The following is a 16,655-nucleotide window of genomic DNA, read 5'->3' on the forward strand; positions in this document are numbered from 1 at the left end:
GTATCCAGTAGAGAGATATCCCCCCTCACAGATAAGGATATGACAAGTCTAATATGTCTTGCGAAGATGGGATCACAACCTGAGTCTGAATGGGAGCTAGCATCAACATTGGACAATACAACATTGGAAAGAGAATTTGGTATACCCACAGACATTACTTGTCCTAGCAAGTTTAAACCCCAATCGATTTTTTGCCCTAACATCATCTGTGGCCCGATTGACACTTTTGAAAGTCTGGTTATGAAGGATCTCAAGCAACTGCCGGTGAAGATATCTCCATCATCTAGAAATCTCAATTATCTGCAATACAAAGCATTAGAGAACCTAAGAAATGACCATACCATAGTAATACGTCCTTCAGACAAGGGGGGTGGTATAGTGATCTTGGACAGTGATCAATACAATATGGAAGCAAAGAGGCAATTGAGTGTTACCAGTAATTACACATTGGTAGACAACAGTGAATTATTGGAAACCAACTTATCATATTATTCAATGTTACGTAAATGGTGTGACCTGGAATTGATCAGTGATGATGAGTATTGGTTTCTAAAAAATCCTTTTCCTGTTACCCCATTAATTTACTTTAATCCAAAGATTCATAAGAGTTTAAAGAATCCTCCTGGTCGCCCTATAGTTTCATCTATAGGGAGTCTTTTAGAAAATACTTCCAAATTCCTAGATCACTTTCTACAACCATTTGTTATCAGTCTTAGTTCACATATACGAGACACCTCTGACCTGTTGACTAAAGTAGACAATGTCAATTGGGAACCACAATACATCTTAGTTTCACTGGATGTTGTCTCATTATATACATCGATCATACACAAAGTGGGCATTGAAGCTTGTAAATTCTATTTAGAATTTAGATCCATTAGTCATCGACAACACAACAAAATGTTGTTGGAAATGCTTCAGTTTTGTTTGGAGCATAATTATTTCTTACATGATACTTCGATTTACAAACAAACTCAGGGTAGGGCTATGGGGTCATGTATGGCCCCCACTTACGCCAATCTCTATATGGGATGGTGGGAGACACAGATAGCTTGGAGAGAAGAGATGGAAGTATTTACTAAACACATAGTTGTCTGGTACCGATTCATAGATGACTTGTTCATTATATGGGACGGTACCGAGACTCAGTTACATAACTATGTCCAGATTCTTAATATTAACAATCTGAATTTGGAATTGACATGTGTACATAGCAAAAAAGAACTGATCTTTCTGGATGTGTTATTCATTGTGGAGAACAACAGTTTAACATCTAAATTATTTAGAAAAGAAACAAGTTCGAATTCCACTCTGCATGCTAAGAGTCACCACCCTACTCCATTAATTAATTCAATTCCCTATGGGGAGTTCCTGAGAGCAAAAAGAGCATGTAGTAAAGAATCAGATTACCAGACAGAAGCCAAGCAGATTGGTAGAAGGTTTGTCAAGCGAGGCTACAATAAACATGTAATCACAAACTGCTTTAAGAAAGCAGAAATTCCGAAAAGAACGGATCTATTTGGAGCGCAAACTAGCAAGAAATCAGAGAAGATAAGATTTATAACAGGGTATAATCACCAAGCCACTAATGTTAGATTAATTATGAAAAAACATTGGAATGTGCTCCTGACAGATCCTGATCTTAAGAAGGTACTAGATGCAGCTCCCAATGTGACATACCGTAAAGCGCCCACTCTCAAGAACATACTGTCTCCTAGTATGGTGGTCACAGAAGTCACCAAGTCAGGCCACTTTTTGAAACAAGATCAGGGAGGTTTTCGTAAATGTGCGAATTGTAAAATGTGTAGCTTTGTATCAAAAACTCCATTTGTCAGTTCCAATGGTTTATCATGGAGATATAAACATAGAATAACATGCTTGACTAAATTTGTAGTATATGCTATCACTTGCACATGTGGTCTTCACTATATTGGATCGACCATAGGTATGCTCAAGCTCAGGATTCTCCAACACTACAGAGCCATTAAGAATGGAGATATAACCAACCCTTTGACAGGACACTTTATGGAGAAACATGGTGGTAATGTGGAGGAAATGTCATTTGTTGGTCTTGCCCATGTCCCACAACACAAGAGATTGGGAAACCGAGAACTGAAACTCAGACAATTAGAGGCATCTCTAATTTGCAAATTTGATACTTTAAGACCTAATGGACTCAATATTGATTCAGAGATGTTTGTATTTCTCCAGTAGATTGGATTAGTGTCTTTGTAAGTGCATGCAACAACAGAACCCCGGGTGGTAATCTTGGTACACTCCCTGTTGGCAAGAGGGATTTACCTATTCTAATGTGTAGTATGAAGCTACAGGTGAGGAGTATTATATCACAACTCAGGGTTCACTACATTAGCATTTTATTATCCAATATGATGTTGAAATTTGAAAACTTTGAGCACTTGCACTTTGAAAAGTTTTTGTAAATATACTGTGGCTTGCTGTATAAGATCATTAATTGAATATTGTTTCTTTTAGCATATATGAGTCACGTCTAGTAACTATAACTGCAGTGGTAAATACATGTCTTTTATATAAATAAGATTGAACATCCAAATGGATATGCATTTTATAGATATATGCAATCACAGTGGAATTTTTTCAAGCATGTGAGAGCTTTATACATAAGATGGAATTAACACAAATATAGCTTTTCTCCACTAGAGGGCATTATGTCCTACATCTACTAAGGAGTGCTTTGATGTTTTATGAATTTGGTGTTGTGCCGTGTTTGGTTTTTAGAATAACACACTACAAACCCAGGGACGTAATGGGTGAACTCTTGTCAATGTAGATAAGGTTTACCCATGTTATAGAAAGGCGCACTAGCGCAACTAAACACAAGTAAATGTATAAGAAATTTATGTTTTTAAATAAGGAGAAGCAACATGGAGCGAGGAGCTCTTTGCCCATATACTCGCATATCAAAATGGCATTTATTTCATGGCCAGTGCGCTGTGTTCATAGTGAACACAATGACTATATAGTCATTCCATCATGGCGGCCCGCTCTATGTACTTTTCAATGCGGCATTAAGCGATCACGTGATCGGAGATAATGAGAGGGGGGAGGAGCTGCCCGCTCGAGTTGCTTTCCTTGAGTTTTAAATGGGATGTGTTTACACGGATGTGGAGTTTGATTAGCCTGAGGAAGCTTGGTAGATCCAGGCGGAACGCGTGGCGATTTTCCACCCTGGGGGGTGAGTGTTGTTTAACCTGCTTGCCATGGGGAGGTTTTTGACTTATACCTACCCTTTTCTGCATATTTGCACAGTTGGTTGTTTGTTTTTATAAAGAATAAAAACGAAGCATTTTGTAAGAAGGTGTTTTGGTCTTGAGTGCTGGGAATACTTTTGGCATGTTTTGTAGGTTTTTTTTTGTAGTGTTACAACCCTCAATTTACATGTGTTTTTTTATATATATATATATATATATATATAAAATTTGCAACATCAGTGTCAGAACACAGCAGTGGGCGTGTGTGCAAGTACAGGTAACAGGCACAGAGCACCCAGCAAATATGTCCGAATTCAAATGGAGTGTGGAGGACCAAACACTAGACCTGGTCTCTAGCTTTAAAGAGGTGCTAGGAATCTTGTTGGTCGATGCAGTGGCCCAAGGAGTAAAACCCTTACAAGGCAGGCTGGCGATGCTGGAATCCATCCTGAGTCAGCTCCACGATAACGCAGAGACCTCACAGAGAGGCCTTAAGGGGAGTACAATGACCTGCAAGAGGAAATCCTCAACGGGTCGTATTTATGGGCCAGAGAAAAAGGCCCCAGAGGCAGTCGACGCATTCACAAAGCCGAGAGAAGCTTTCATGCAAAAGTTGGTGGTGCCAAGCCCCAGGACCCCCTGTCCAGGAGAAGACAGTATGGGAACTGATGACCTAGGCTCAGAAGAGAAGCCTGCAGAAGCCAATCTATCTTCCCAAGAGGAAGAAGAGAAAACTGAAGAGTGGGAAACACTCAGAGGAGGTAAAAGAGCACGTAAAGAGAAACATCTCAAAGAGAACTAAGGGGAGATTGCAGACATGTTTCAGCCAGAAGATATTAGGAACCCAAGATCCTCAGATTGGCAGCCCTCCACCAGAGAGTCTAAATATATGACACTAAGGCTCAGGAAAGCGCTAGACAAAGAAGTGAGACAGCGCATGAGAGCAGAATGTTCGCGACCGGACCTGCCAGACAAAGTAGCGGAAACACCAGAACTATATCCGAAAATACAGGCATTCGTTACGAAGACAAGCACGGACCCACGCAATGGCATAGACCAAGAGAAAGCTGCCAAGAGAAAGTTCTCGACCTCGCAGGGCCACTTGCCAAAATAATGGACCTGGCCGAAAGAGCTAGAGACACCAGAGAAGAGATAGACCCAGAGGCCCTAGCAAATTGGGGCCAAAGAGCAGTCTGCCTTCTAGGGAATGCAGATTGCGCCATCTTGTCAGAAAGAAGGTGAGGACTTAAAATAAACATGAAGCTATGAGATCTAGCCTCATACGAGGCAGGAGAATCAGCGCAGGGTCTCCTCTTCGGAGAGAACTTTGTCAAAGAGATGTGAAGATTTGTAGGCACTTACACGTCGCTAGAGAAAGCACAAGCAGCAATCCAAAAGATCTTCCTAGGCAGTTTTTGCCGAGACCAGCCGCTATCGAAGTCGAGTGGCCGGTCGATTCCACAGAGGTAGAAGACCTCACAACAACAGTAGAGCCCAGCACCAGAGACGTCTTTATGGGAGGGCAAAAAGGGGACTTGCCCGGGGCCCCAACCTTGGATAAGGGCCCCACAAGGCTAGCTGATCTGAAGAAGATTTGATCATTCACCACGTCAGGATATTTTATGGGGTGCTGCTGAGGCTCTAAACTCATTGCCTTTCTGTTTTGACAGGTACATTCTGTCTTGATCAATTCATCATGTATTGCTCTCTGTGTTCACTCTGTTATACGTAGTTTGTGTGTTCCTTACGGCACAACTCTGTTGCATTCTTTCCTTCCTGTGGGAATTATGTTGATCATGTGCAATAGGCAATGGTAAAATGCATATTGATAAATTGAGTGCCACAGTGGTTCAGAAGTTAGCTCAGTGTGGGAAGCACCCATTGCAGACATATGTGTTCATCTGCACAATTAGAATATCACATTCCAGCACGGCTGGCTGAACCTTTCCCATGTCTGAAGTGTATAAACCTGCCTGCATATGAACTTGGTTTTGCAGAACAACATCTGCTATTATCAGCAATGCACCTGCACTAGGTAGGGGTTGCTATAAAAACTAACATATCATCCATATGGTGAAAGTGTAGAAATTGGTTTGTTCAGATGGAGTGTTGTAAAACCTAGGCAATCGCCTCAAATGATGGCATAAGTTGTTAGTCCAAGAGGTGACTAAGTATCCAAATTCAAGACTATGGTTTGCCAGCAGACGATAAAGTGATCCTGGTCAAATCATCTAATATATCTTACATTACTGTGCTGTCTTCTGTGAGGTTTGCTTTCTTGCATGCTGCTGGTATCGTTTAGCACATGATTTGATATATGATAGGTTATTTATAACAGGCTTAATACCCAGAGATTTCTAAGCACCGACACGGGGATCAAACCTGTGGTGCTCTGTGACGTCTTGCTTCCAAGGCAAGCACATTGCCCATGAGCTACCCTCCTTTCTTCTTATGTAGGCCATTTGGGTGGAAGGAGTGGTAGACAGAAGAGAGCGGACCATATGTGCAGGCCTCAGGTGAGCATATTTTAAGGTCTGCTTGTTTGAAACAAACACTGTTTTCTTTTTGGTAAAAGACAAAGGTTTTTTTGCACGATTATAAATTAAAATTTCACAAGCCATTGTTTTGGAAGTATTTAAAGCTTTAAAATACAAAAGACAAACCCAGATTAAATGTGTTAAATCACATAGATTGGTATGCTGGTTCTTCTATACTTCCCTTGATGATGGAGAGAATGAAGCTAGAATCATTCCCATTTTGCATAACACCACTCTATAATATTTTGTTTACAATGGTCATGTTTGGTAATGTGATTTGTGTAGTTTCCAAGTCCATTTTATTATAAAATGATATTGTTTTAGTTCATGGTAAGAACTGGAAAAGAAAGTGTTCAAATGCAGAAATTGCAGCATTGGCACAAATCCCAGCTTCACCCCTTCACCCTTTAACCAATGTGCTATCCTGGGCATCTCATTTAATCTTGTATTGCCTAACCTCCCAATTTGTCAGTCCCTAAACCTTTCAAAATTGTCAGCCCTTCAGAGTGATTTCCTTCTCATGGTATGATCTTCATAAAAGCCTTATTCATGGTTTAACTGTGTTAAAAGTCAGGATATTTATATCGCACACCACAGGCATTTGTTCCTTTGATATCTAATAGCAACACTATTTGAAAACCATATCCAACTTCTAATCTCAGTCTGTCTGGATAAATACACCTTCCTGGTAGCTTCTAATCTGCCTCCACTCTTCATGCTACTGTATGTGTAGTGTTCTCCTTCCTTCTAATTGGTGGTCTCTGTCGATGCATGAGCATGTTTGCATTCTGTGAGGCAGCTAATGTGAGTTCTCTGTCTATTATGGGTTACATGTACCTTTTATATACAGTCCTGCATTAATACAACATCTACCTTCCTGGATGTTATTGATAAAAGGTATCCTGTATGTACTAGAACAGTAACCTCTTCATAGACTGCTAATGTTGGTCTTCAAATGCTACTTGTTTATCATTCTGAATGAAGAGGCTAAGGGGACTTAAAGGAAGTAAACCTGCTTATTATGCTTATATTCTGGGAGACAGCATATCAACCTATAGATTGTGAGCGCGACGGGTGGGGATGGGGGGACGTGACCAGTATTCTTGATCCCTTCATTCCTTTGGTTTGTTGGAGTGGGGCCCCAAAGATGTCCGTGTCCAGGGCCCCAACATTGCTTAAAATGGCCCTGGCCAGCATGGGAGAACAAAAAGCAGGATTACTTTTTTCCAGCAGAGGGCGCTTCCTGCGATGCCGCAGAGGTAGAGGACCAGGACGAGGCCAACGCTTCACCCCAGGTGAGAATTCCCAAGTACTCACCAGTGAGAGGGAGGATGCTACGCTATTTGCAGAACTGGTGCGCGCTTTCCAGCGATGCATGGGTATTGTCTCTTGTCTAGAACATATGCCCTAAGAGTAAGGCCGCCCAGTTGGAAGGGATTGTGTGGCGTTTTTCACGCATGAATTGTATCACTAATGAACAGAGGGTTTGCACTTATCTACGGATAATTACAGTTTTGTTTGGGTATTGCAAACAGTCAGAGGGCTGCAGTTAGGATTTGTGCAAGATCCAGTGCAAGAGAGCTGGACACGCGCAATAAACAAGCAGAGCAAGCTGAGACAGCTCACGCAGAAGAGAGCCATAGAGAGACGCAGGGCAACCCTGAGATTTGTAAGCAATACGTTTCTGGTGCACAGAAAAGAGAAAGTGCGACAAGTCATGAACTTGAAAAGATCTGAACAGTTGGATTGTATACCGCCGGAAACTTCTCAAGACCTTCCTCTCTGCCTCTGCCTTTGCCCCCCTTCTCCCCTGTTGATCTGTTTCTTCTCATGGAATTGTGCACCTGGCCACCCTCTGTTCTTTTGGGCCCAGGTATCTGCTCACCCTGCCACCCTCCTGCACTGCCTCCAGGCCACCATCTGCACTAAGGTTCTGTATCTGTACCCATACAGTCCCTCTCCCACGTTTCTTCTGCACTTATCAGATATACCTTTCTGACTAACTTTCACCTGCCACTTGCTGGCTGCACTACCATGGTTTAAAGCCCTTATTTATTATTTATTCTATTTTAATATTTATTTATGTTTTCTCTCCTCTGCTTCGCACTTTCCACTCTCCCCCCTTCCTTGCACTTTTCCCCCATTTCCCTTTCCCATGCACTTGCGCTTTCTTAAATGTCACTGGGCTTAGTAAGATCGCTGTTTTTTTTCTGTTTTTTCCCTCCCTTGTTCCCCTCCCTTTTTGCCTGGTCGCGCTCTGAAACACTTGTGTACGCGCGCGATATAAATAAAATATCATTTCATTTCATCATTTCATTTAATTTCACTTCAAGATGCAGGGAATACATCAACTGCGAGACACCCTAAAAGAAGGAGATTGGCTAACCGGAATAGATCTGAAAGACGCATATCTCACAGTGTCAGTCCAAGTGGAATTCAGGACATTCCTAACTTTCTGCTGAGATGATCACTTCTGGCAATTCAAGACAATGCCCTTCGGACTAGCTTCAGCTCCCTGGGCCTTTACCAAGCTTACAAGGCCAGGTGCCGCAGTGATCAGGGAGAAAAGGATTTGGATGATCATTTAACTAGACGACCTGCTGATACTAGCCGAAGAGCATGAATTATCAGACGGCATGGGTAAGAGAGCGTCTCTCATCGCTAGGCTTCCTAGTGAACCTAAAGAAGTCAGACACAACACCAGCACAGAGGCTGGATTTCCTAAGCTTCGTACTAGACACAAAGAAAGCAACACTAGAATTGCCGATCCGAAAGATCAAAGACATAAAAAAAGAGATCAAAGACTGCCTGAGCAGGCAGACAGTGTCACTCAGAATGCTAGCAAGAATTGTAGGACTATTGGCATCGTCCATCCAAGCGATATTTCCAGGCCCACTACATTATCGAGCCCTCCAGAGACTGAAGATCAGAACCTTCAACAGGGTCTGAAGTATCACCAACTGGTCCCCCTAGATCGAGAATCTGTCACAGAACTAGTGTGGTGGTTGAAGAAGATCGACGCCTGGAATGGCATGACATATTCGGGATCGGCTTGATTTGATAATAGAATCAGACACCAGCAGTGTAGCTGGGGAGCAAGATACGGATATCTGGAAACAGGAGGAAAGTGGAGCGCAGAAGAACTGCGCCTCCACATAAACTTCTTGGAGCTGCTAGCGGGTTCCTTCGCGATCAGAACTTTCCCAAAAGGGAGAGTCAGCTCCTGTGTCCTGCTGAAGATGGACAATATATCAGCAGTCGGATATAATAATCACCTGGGAGGAATGAAATCCAAACTGCTAGCGGAGCTGGTCAAGGACTATTGGTACTTTGGCCTGCAGTCAGGGACATCAGTTACAGCAGAATATCTGCCGGGGGCACTCAACGTGATAGCAGACTGGAATTCCTGATATCTATCAGATTCTAGCGATTGGAAGCTGAACATGGAAATATTTCAGCAGCTGGATCGCCTCTGGGGACCAGTTCATACCAATCTGTTTGCATCACGAACCAAGGCTCACACAAGCAATTATTTCAGCTGGAGGTTAGACCCGAACGCGCTAAGGACAGACGCTTTCCTGCAAGATTGGTCTGGGAAAGTGCATTATGCCTTTCCCCCCTTCATGATACTGAGCAGAGCACTAACGAAGTGTCGCAGAGAGAGATCGGAGTTAATACTAATAGCTTCAATATGGAAATCGCAAGTGTGGTTCCTGACCCTGATGGAACTGTTTGCAGATTTCCGACAAATACTCCCAGAACGAGAGCAGTTGCTCACGGACCCAGTTGGGAAGTTTCATCCTCTGAGAGTGGAAGGGACTCTCCCGCTGCTAGCATTCAGGATATCAGGAGATGTTGGGCACTGCCAGGCATTTTGGCTCAGGCTGATGAACTCATCGCAGATTCATGGGCCCCGTCGACAAGGCGGAGCTACGAAGCAGCTTGGAACAAGTGGTCATCCTGGTGCAGAGGGAGACATTTTCATCCCATTTCAGCACCTGTAGTAGCGATAATGAATTATTTGGCACGCCTATTAAAAGATGATAACGCCTTCTGGACCATAGGAATGTACAGATCGGCAATCTCAGCGGGTCACCTGCCCATTGAGGGAGCTCCAGCAGGAGAGCACCCAGCAGTAACTCAACTCATTAAAGGAGCATGTTTTAAAGTGCCCGCGGAGCCAAGGGATGTACTTGGGATGTGACAGTAGTGCTGCAGCTTCTAGGGAGTTGGCCAGCGAATAAGTATCTATCGTTGAAGCAGCTAGCAGGTAAATTGGTCATGCTACTGTGCCTAATATCCCCCAAGCGAGTAGCGGACGTCAGAGCGTTAGAGGTGCATAGGAAGGTATTTGGACCAGAGGGAGTAACTTTTACAATAGCGAAAAGAACAAAGTCGAATTCCATGACTATTCATTACCCCTATCTACCAAGTAACACTAGATGGTGTGTAGCAGCGTGTATGAAGGAATACAAGATTAGGACAGCAGCATTTAGGCCTGCGGGTACCACACAGTTGCTAATACCACGCAGGAAACCCTTTCAAGCAGTAGCGACAGCTACAATAGCCAGATGGGTGAGGAAAGTGATGCAGCTAGCAGGCATCGATCTGAATAAATATGGAGCACACTCTGTGAGAGGAGCTATGGCATCTAAGGCGTTAGCAGCAGGGGTGACAGCAGGAGATTATACAAACGGCAGATTGGCCCAGTGACAAGACTTTTAAGACATTCTATTTCAAACCTATCGTAGGGTTGGAAACTACTGTGATGGGAAGCTTTGAACAAGCATAATGCTCGCCTCCAGTCTTGACATGGAATGACGATTACCCCTGCTTACTGCGCAGGGAGTCTTGATTCCATTAAAGACCAGGCGGCGAGCATTAATTTCCAGCCCTATGCACGTATTGTATAACCTTGAAATGAACGTTTTCAGGTGGTTATCAGCACACAGACACCAGCCTAACATCTTGTCTTGTATGATCCATAGGAGAGGACCAGACGAATAATTGAACTGCGAGTAAGGAGACGTAGCGGATGCTATGAAGAGCAGAGAGGCCAGCCAGCCGCGACAAGTTCAAGGCACTAGAGAGGCCGACAGTTCGAATTCACACGTTTCGTCAAGCAAAGTTCTGATAAGGGTGCAGTTCAGAGTACTCAAAGAAGAGGAGTCCACAGGAAGGACATGGTGCATGGACTGGGTGTAGACTATTAAGTACTACAGAGACAGTGGGAGTTGTAGTTTTGAGAAAGGAAAAGAGAAACAAAAAGGAGTTCTGGAGGACCTTTTTATAGTTTTCCTTTCATTTTTGTTGAAACTTTTGTAGAGTGGATAATAAAGAAGTTGAAGCATAATGCTCACCTCCTGGTCTTTAATAGAATCAAGACGCCCTGCGCAGTAAGCAGGGGTAATCTTCACTGGCACATTTCATCGTCTTCTCGGCTCATCCTAACTGGTTGACTTCTTTTTTAAATGGCTTAAATCCGCCTGCATATATTAACGGTATCATATTGAAGCCGCCATATGCGTTACACATGTTTAAGTGCTTGTGCGTTCTGCGCAGGCAGAAGTAGCCTTCTATGCAGGCAGAGGTAGCCGCCACTTCTTGCGTCCACCTCAGTTTCATTTTCCAACTATTTCATAATCTCTCTAACGAGTTTTAATAGTTGTGCATTTATTTATGTAATGACTTGAACTTGCGTACAGCCCCAAAAACCATTAACGTGATCTCTTGGCGCTAGGTCAAGTGGCCGGATGGACTATAAGAGGGATGATGGCGGAAAACTCAGAGGGCCTCATTACAAGTCCGGCGGTAACCGAGGCGGTAAAACCACCTGGTTACCACCGGACTCGTATTAACATTCCGCCTTCGTGACTCCCGGAAATACCAGGACATGACGACCCTGGTGTCCCGGGAATTCCGGAGATGGAATTCGGTAAATCCCCATTCCCATTGAGTCCCACAGGACTCAATGGGAATGGGGAAGTGGAAACACCGGCACCATCTTGTGATTAACAGTGGCGGCGGGTTTACTGCCACTGTTATTTCCGGACCACCTGACCTGTAATGAGGCCCAAAGTCTTGAAGACCTATATAGCGCTTAATACCAAATGAGTGGTTCATAGCACTGCATGCAGTGAAACAGTTTATAGTCAAGGGCACAGTCAGTCACAGGATATTATCAGAAAGTGCCGGGTAGTACACGTACGTGCTGAAAGTGTCCCAGTGTTATCGAGGTGGGTACTGATGCGCAATTAATCTTAATTGAAATCGATTACATATAGAACTCTCCATAAAAAGGTTTTATGCGCCTATGCAAAACCTGAGTTGACGTTACTAGTCGGTGGGTCGACCAGCCCATCAGGAACAGGTGGGTGGTAGGAGGAGGTGCGCTGGTGTGCAGGAGAAAGGGCATATTACAATATTTTAAGAAGGAGAGCCTGAGGCCAGAATTGATATATTTACAAATGGCATAATGGAGTCCTGAGGGCAGAACGCAGGAAAGGTGGGCACGCCCATCATGCAAGCACTTGCTGACAGATTTTGGTACCGGAAACTGCGCACGCGGGTATATGCTTGCTCACAGGAGCATTACGCATTTTCCCTTTTATCATGAGAACTATACGTCATACACGGACTACATGCATCGCAAACGATCACAAACTCCATCCCTGCCCCGCATTCCCTTTGTTACTTGTGCAAATCTCTGTGCGTGTCTAACCGTTCGCCCCATTTCCCATCTCGGCTGCCTTTTTCTATACTCTTGAGGCCCGATGTCTGGATGCCCCGGGGGAGGGCAGCACCTTACTCCACCCTCTGGACAAGACTCAGCGCTGTTAGGCCACTATGGTGGTGAATGGTGCAGTGTAAAAAGCTCTTAACGTAATCTAGGAGATGCATACCCCATAGAAACATGAAGCAGACCTACGACAGGACCCTTCCCTCTTCACATAGGCAATAATTATTCCAACAGATGGTTCTCCTCTTTTCGTGTAAGCTATACATACCGCGACTTGTCACACGAATCATTAATATTCAATGGTTCTCCTCTTCTCATGTAAGCTATAGATACCGCGACTTGTCACAGGAACCATGAATATTCAATAGTTCTCCTCTTTTCATGCAAGCTATAGATACCGCGACTTGTCACAGGAAACATTAATATTCAATGGTTCTCCTCTTTTCACATAAGCTGTTTATATCGTAAATCATCACAGGAAACACTGCTATTCAATGGTTCTCCTCTTTTCGTGTAAGCTATACATACCGCGACTTGTCACACGAATCATTAATATTCAATGGTTCTCCTCTTCTCATGTAAGCTATAGATACCGCGACTTGTCACAGGAACCATGAATATTCAATAGTTCTCCTCTTTTCATGCAAGCTATAGATACCGCGACTTGTCAGAGGAAACATTAATATTCAATGGTTCTCCTCTTCTCATGTAAGCTATAGATACCGCGACTTGTCACAGGAAACATGAATATTCAATAATTCTCCTCTTTTCACATAAACTGTTTATATCGTAAATCATCACAGGAAACACTGCTATTCAATGCTTCTCCGCTTTTCGTGTAAGCTACACATACCGCGACTTGTCACAGGAAACATTCATATTCAATGGTTCTCCTCTTTTCATGTAAGCTATATATATTGCGAATAGTCAAAGAAAATACCTAAATTCAATGGTTCTCCTCGTTTTGCATAAGCTATATACACTGTGAGTAGTCACAGGAAACATTCATATTCAATGGTTCTCCTCTTTTCACATAAGCTGTTTATATCGTAAATCGTCACAGGAAATACAGCAACTCTGATAATCAATGGTTCTCCTCTTTTTACATAGGCTATGTAGTCACATGAAACAGTTTTTTGCAGAAGTTATATATACCGTGAATCATCACAAAAAACACTGATAGTCAATGGTTCCCCTGTTTTCGCATAAGCTATATATACCGCGAGTCACAGGAAACATCGACATTCAATGGTTTTGAATGCACACTGTATATTTTAAAACCACTCCAGCCCTGTATATTTTAAAACACAAACATGCCACTGGCCATTGTCTTCGGCTGTGCCCACTGTATATTTTACAACACTTCCAGCCCACTGGCCATCGTCTTCGGCTGTGCCCACTGTATATTTTACAACTCTTCCAGCCCACTGGCCATGGTCTTCGGCTGTGCCCACTGTATATTTTACAACTCTTCCAGCCCACTGGCCATGGTCTTCGGCTGTGCCCACTGTATATTTTACAACACTTCCAGCCCACTGGCCATGGTCTTCGGCTGTGCCCACTGTATATTTTACAACTCTTCCAGCCCACTGGCCATGGTCTTCGGCTGTGCCCACTGTATATTTTACAACACTTCCAGCCCATTGGCCATGGCCTTCGGCTGTGCCCACTGTATATTTGAAAACACTTCCCAGCCCACAGGCCTTCAGGCATGCCTACTGTATATTTAAAACACTTCCAGCCACCGAACTTGCCCACTGTATATTTTAAAACACAAACAGGCCACTAGCCATGGCCTGTGGCCATGCACACTGTATATTTTACAACACTGCCAGGCCACTAGTCATGCCTAGGGCCGTATCCACTGTACATGTGCATCATGCTCACTAGACAGAGCCTTCAGTCCTGTCTAGTGAGCACAGCCTTTGGCCGTGCCCACTCTGGAGTTTAAAACATGACTGGCCAACTGGGCATGGGCAGTGATTATTCACATCTTCATAGCCGCAGTTATAGGGAAAAACAACAAAAGTACCCACCAAGTAGCCCCCTCATCTGTGCCCGCTCCCCCAACTCCCCCGAAGGCCTCCTCACTGCCCGAGCCCTGTCCCATTCACCACCCAAATACTCGTGGTTTTGGTGACACACTTTCATTCCCGATGTCGGGTAGCTGCAAATATACCTCTGAAGACCACTGGCTATCACAAAAATGTTTGCGCTTCGTGTTCTCCCTTGGCCCCTAGCGCCCCACTGACTCCTGATTTTCACATTCTGTCCTCTCCCCCACCACCCAAACACCTCTACCCTGATACCATTTCACAATTTTTCCATCTCCAAATAGAATTTTTCAGCCTTTTCGCTTAGGAGTATTCACTGGTCTAGCCGCGACTGTCTCTCGCATTGAAAAATTAAAAGATGGTGGCGTTTTCATTTCTGAAAAGCCTCTGCTTCAATGCACCATTGGAGATCTCTATTTTTGGGGGGGAGTGGGCACCTCCTTCTCTATCAAATATTTTAAAAAACAACTGGACAGAATAAATCCAGACCACAAAATGATCGTGAGTCACTGCTTCGTGCCCGAGTTGTTTCCGACGGTTGCCAGTGAATTCGTCGAAAAAAATTGGTCGACCAGACAAATGGTCGAATCAAATTGGTCGAAAACCATTTCGTCGAATTTTTTTTTTTTTCTATTTTAACCCTTTTTTTTTTTTTTTTTGGGGGGGTCCCCCCCCAACCCCCTTTTTTTCTCTAAAAACCCATTTTTTTAACAAAACGAAAACCCAAAAATAAATATATAAATAAAAAAAAAATTTCGACGAAATGGTTTTCGACCAAATTGCGTCGACCAAATTGCAGTCGACCAGTTTTTTTTCGACGAGTTGACTGGACACCGTTTCCGACCTGGTCCAAATCTGTCCAGTGGTTTTTACTGTGTGCCCTTCCCAAAATTGACCTTTTTTGTCTATGTGAAAATTAATGGGGACTAGGCCGAAAGTGCGTTTTCTGTTTTCTTAATAACACTAACTTTTTAACCGATCTTTCCCAAAATCTTTCCCTGCACGTACCAAATTGCCTGCATAATTTTAGTCAAATCCGTCATCCGAGTCAAAAGTTATTAGCAATTCATCTTTTCGATTTCCTGTGGTACTCAGTACTGACCTTATCTATAGTGGGGCAAACGCTGCTCTAGAATGTATGTATGTATGAATGTATGTATTCGATTTATAAGGTGCAAACCTAACTGAGAAGCAATGTAGCTCTGTACACAGATGGTGCACCCAAGATGTTACAGGTAGGGTGCAGTTGATAGCACAGGGAGCCAGATTATGTAGAAGGGGTAGGAGAAGGAGAAGGAAATGTGTACTGCGAATAATCACAAAAAGCACAGATAGTCAATGGCTCTCTTCTTTCCACAAAGGCAATATATACCCCACATAGAAACGTAAAGCGCTCATATTCAAAGGTTCTCCTTTTTAGTTTTGGCTATTAGGTGGCGCTGAGATCGCTACCTTTAATGCCAAAACTATTGTCATTAACATAAGAGCTTGAGATAGGGGCTTTGAATGTAGGTGTGTAATGCTTTTCAATGCAGATGATATATGAGGATGGATTTGTGTAGTTTGGCTATGTGTCCCACCCATTTAATGCCCATCGTTAAGTGAAATCTATAGGATTTTCCTCCCGTTCCCAACCATTTTCCCTCTAACCACAACTCTTTGTGCACTCTTTGGCTGAATGTGTATTCTGTGGTGAATTTGTCAGCAAATGTTACTTCCAAAATGGCTGCCACCATGTGCTAATGTTATTAAAAAAAGTTTTTTGACTTGATTGATGCTTTTAAAAATATGTACGGGTGCATTTAAATTATATTACATATTGTAATGTATTCTGTATTAAAAATAACCAAGTTACTGTTATAGTTACGTTTTGATCTAAAATATCTCTCAAAATCCCCATTTAGTGATTTGTGGGGGTTGCTCTAGTGCTTTGAGATGCAAGCAGTAGTTGATTGGGTGTGCAGTTTCTTAGTGATGTCACTATTATGTGATTGTCTCTCGGGTATGTGCTTTTTTTTCCACAAGGCAGCCATTTTCTTTCAGCTGGAACCAGCTCGCACCTCAGTGTGCTTACTGTCTGTGTCCTTACTGGGCT

At 43.2% G+C, this 16,655-nt stretch overlaps 1 protein-coding gene across 4 annotated transcripts in view; it reads right to left on the reverse strand.

Moving 5' to 3' along the window:
- The window catches only part of CAMKK2 (calcium/calmodulin dependent protein kinase kinase 2), a 557,312-nt gene that overhangs the window by 513,182 nt on the left and 27,475 nt on the right, over positions 1-16,655 (reverse strand). The window lies entirely within an intron of this gene.

This window comes from Ambystoma mexicanum, chromosome 10, assembly GCF_040938575.1.
Source record: "Ambystoma mexicanum isolate Mex_15411 chromosome 10, UKY_AmexF1_1, whole genome shotgun sequence".
NCBI classification, from domain to species: Eukaryota; Metazoa; Chordata; class Amphibia; order Caudata; family Ambystomatidae; genus Ambystoma; species Ambystoma mexicanum.